Source organism: Halyomorpha halys, unplaced genomic scaffold (assembly GCF_000696795.3).
Source record: "Halyomorpha halys isolate HHAL.00 unplaced genomic scaffold, Hhal_1.1 Scaffold689.1, whole genome shotgun sequence".
Taxonomy (NCBI): domain Eukaryota; kingdom Metazoa; phylum Arthropoda; class Insecta; order Hemiptera; family Pentatomidae; genus Halyomorpha; species Halyomorpha halys.
This window is the reverse complement of record NW_027113663.1, coordinates 761,564-766,380: the sequence shown is the minus strand read 5'-3', so window position 1 is coordinate 766,380 and position 4,817 is coordinate 761,564.

Sequence of the window (4,817 nt, the reverse complement as noted above, 5' to 3'; positions counted from 1 at the left end):
ACAATGTCAAAATCATATCGAAATAAATATGCAATATCAAAATTAAATATCGATATTCCTATTATAAAATTTCTATACGTTATTTTAGTCATTTCAAACAATATGTCGATATTTAGATAAAGTAATATCGGAATATTGTTGTTTATGTTTCATATCGATATTGCTACAATTTAAAATATCGAAAAATATATGTAATTATCAAAATAAAATATCGATATTCCTGTTTTAAAATCCCTATATAATATTCTAGTCATTTTAAATAATATATCGAAATTTCGATAAAATAATATCGGAATATTGTTCTTATATACCATATCGATATTACAACAATAGAAAATATTGAAATTGTAATTATCAAAATAAAATATGGATATTCTATATTTAAATTTTCTTCAATAAAACAATTATATTTTAGTTAATATTTTTTATGTTTATGATATGGTTGTCGTGGTGTTGCTTTTTTTCATAGTTATTAAGAGTTTCTAATGTATTTTGATAAGGTATGACATGATATAAGTCTTACAATATCATGCTATGGTATCATTTTATAATTATTATTACTTTAATTCGTTAAATTTTCGATATCGATATTTTAGGTCCGATATTATATCGATATCGATATTGCTATCCGATATCGATATCGATACCGATATCGATATTTTTCTTTCGATATCCCATCCCTACTAGTCGCGAATAGTAGTTCCTCTGATTCTGTTACCAAACCATGTCTTTTTGAATTATATGGTGTTTAAACATTTCATTCTACTTATGATTAATAGTAATACAGACACTGGGTCCGATGAGTGCCATTATAGCATTTAATTCAATTAAGGTTGGACAATTGGATACCTTAATTTGAATCAGTATAGACGTGGGTCCACCAAATTTTGAAAGTTGTCCATAAAATCTGCATCTACATCTTCGCAACAATAGTCCTGCTGGTATATAAAGAAATAGCTGACCTATCGGAGTAGCAGATATTATTTTATTTTATATAATCATTAATTTCGTAAATTTGCTTATTCTTTTCATTTTAGTATACTCATTTGATTTTATATTGAAAGCCACTTAATGTATTTCAATTTCTATTATTTATTTTATTTCTGAATGTTTTATTTTAGTTATATGTTTACGTTTTTGTTGTTAACTTCGCCCAAATAACAGTTCATACTCAGGCCAGTTTGTTTTTTATTCTTTGGAGCTTTTTCAAAAAGTCTAAGTTGATTTAAAGTGGCTTTAACAAACCCCGTAAGTTTAATTAACTGTAATTTATTATAATAATTAAAAAAAAAAAAAATGTTTTAACACGACGTATTTAACGAAACGGTATGAGATTTTTTCCTATTCCCATTATAAAACAATATATAGATCAAAAATAAAAGTAAGAAAAATAAATTAATTTAAAAAAAGTTTAAACAGTTTTGAAAGATCAGATTAACTTGTAATTAGCGAAAACAAGACTTAGCTTAGTGAATTTAAAACAAATAAAACTGCATTTTGTGGCTCACAAATAAATTTAAAAAACCTAATGATATATGATATTATTCCCCTTCTCTTAATCTTATTTATCAAAAGAAAACTCTCAACAGTCTATCGAAGATAAATCTTTATGTGGACGTTTAATGGAGAACTCACGAACTGCTTTGCCTTTAGGCCGTTAAAGTTTCTGAGCTTAATTTACCTTCCTTTCACAACTATTCTTCAGTACTAGAATTTCTTACGGTTGGAGGCCTTTTCAAAGGAAAGACTATTGTTAAAAATAATAAACAACAGTTAATCATTTAAAATAATTATTGGTTACATCTGTTAATAACAGATAATAAAAGTCTGGTACAATCACGCACACGACTGTCTTAAAAGGATTAAAATGATAAAAATGTGACTAAGAATTAACAATAATTAAAAAAAAAATTGAATTCTTCTTTTCATTAAGACAAAGACTACATTATAGTCATCTTACATTTTTGCTGGTTTTATGGATTAATTATACATTATATTGTTTGTATGTCGTAATAGAAACAATAGAACTTTGCACCAAATTTACGTCGTACGAAGAAGATAAAAGTAATAGATTTGAAAGCGTAGATTCGAAGTCAGACAGAATTTTTATTCCAATCAAAGATCTTGTATGAATTTTTTTTTCTACATACGAGGAGAGTTGTTTCGGATTATTTACTTTTTTCATCAGATCACGAAGTTATTAATAAGTTTATAAATCATATTACGGTGTTCATCAAAAAGAGTTTCATTAATTCAAAACATCTAAAAACTAAAATATCAGTAATAATTATTATTTATTGATCTTTAATTTCTTTTCCTATCTTCCAAAAGCACATAAATAATTACCGGATTTTATAGTTTTTTAAAATGATTTCAATCGTGACAGTGATCGAAAGCTGTTGACTTTTATCTACAGACCAAGGCCATTTTGATGACACTGCCCAATCTCAGACGCTGAAGGATAGGACACTGGGTTGTTAACACTTGGAGGATGTTGCCATGTCTTAAAAACGGTTGAGAACAATATAGATATTCTTATATATTTTACACAGACATTCTTATACTTATGTTTCTTCTGTCTTTTAACTTTAAATTTTAACGGATATTATTAAGATTATATATAATATCGATAAGAAATATACTTAAAATTTTGAAAACGAATAAAATTATTTATTAGAAATAATAAAAAGAGTTGATTTCTAAAAGTGGTTTTGTTTTATTGCTTTCAAGTCTACAATACCTCTAAGTTACCAAAACAATAATAATAATGTATACAAAAAATGTATATATCTCAAGATTTCCGGTAAAATTAATAAAATATTAATATTTTATAAATAAGATTAATTAATTTTTAATTTTATTGTAAATCGCTTATTTGTGTGTTAGAATACAAATTAACCATTCAACAGTTTATTGACTAAAAGTATTTTCAGGAAATCACCTCAATTTCACAATGTTTTTAGTATATATACAAAAAATGTATATATCTCAAGATTTTCGGTAAAATTAATAAAATATTAATATTTTATAAATAAGATTAATTAATTTTTAATTTTATTGCAAATCGCTTATTTGTGTGTTAGAATACAAATTAACCATTCAACAGTTTATTGACTAAAAGTATTTTCAGGAAATCACCCCAATTTCACAATGTTTTTAGAATCCCATACTAAGTTAAAGGTAGCAGAGAGGTGTTTTCTCTTAAGAAATAATTATTAAATTAAAGCTATTCTTTCAACTTATGATGGTGACATGATATCTCAAAAATAGTAAAAATAATTTATTAAATGTAATTAAACTAATCTGTTCTCTTGTTTATTTATTTTTTAAAATAAAATCTCCCTCTTTTTAATGTAATAAAAATGTATACATTTAAAAGTCATTACATAACTATTAAATTTCAGCATATTAAATAAACATATAACAAGCCCCAAGTATCCCTTCAAGCATTCTAAAACTATTAAGGGGTTTTAGGAATAATAAGTAAAAAAAAAAAAAAATACCTAAAATACACTCCCTTCCCCTTCCTAAGTATATTTTAAATGTTTACATATCTAAATACATACTAATGCATAAAAATATATCACATATCATTATTAAAGAAACACAAAATAACATGCTAAAGTCTCTCACATGCAGTTGTGGCCACATGGTTTTTGTTTCATGGTGCTCCTCGCACTCAACTCTCATGTATACTTAATACCTAATTTTCATTTTATTTAATAGTAATGAAAACAATTATGCTATTTAAATGTAATGATACCTATTTGAATTATTATGTAATTTCTAAAGAATTTAAATGATCAGAAAAATATAAACATCTTTAAATTAAAAAAACTTTGATCTTTTTATTAAATTAAAACTATTCTTTCAACTTATTCAACATTTTGAAATAATTTAAAAATAAGAGATAAGTTTATTAAACTAAAAAAAAAAAGTACTAATCAATATTTAATAAAAAAATATTTAATGTGTAATGAAAGGAGTCCACTGCTGTAAACTGAAGAGCCTCAGCTCTCACATCGAAATAATCACATTTACAAACCATAATTTTATTTAATTTGGTAATAATGTTATTTTTACTTGAATAATAATAAATGGAAATATTTAGATTAATGTTTCATGAAATATTTAATTATCCCTGATTAATTGTGAAGTTATGCTTTATAGAGAAATTTATCTGAATTAAATTAATAATTTTATAGTAATCAATAATAATAATAATAAAATAAATAAAAAAATAATAATATGTTTATATTGATTAATAAAAAATGACTTAAATGAAAAAATAATTAAGTTAAAGTTTTGACCGCTTAAATTACTAATATTTAATAATATAAAAAATAAAATACTATTGATAAACATACCAAACAACATTGCTGCCATAGACATAAAAAATATATTACATGGACATGTGCTCCATGCAGCAAATATTACCCACTAGGGATATTTCACATATCCTACCAATCTTGAAAGCAATTCCTTAATTATTAAATCATTAAATTTTCTATCTTTATTGTCATATTTACTTAATAATTCACTAACTTTAATCTGTCAAACAATAGTAATGGGTATGATACAAATTTAATGAATTTATGAATGATTAATTTATTTTTAAAAATATTTATCTTCATGTAATTAAATAAAAAGTTTTATACAAAATATAACTGTAAAGAAAAGTAAGAATGTGGTTCCTATATCTTAGTACTACAATAATCAAGTATGCAGATGGTCCTGAATATTTTTTATAAATTCTTGTAATCCAATATAAAATTATTTTCATGCCAGGTCCAATGTGGACAGGAACTATGGCCCTT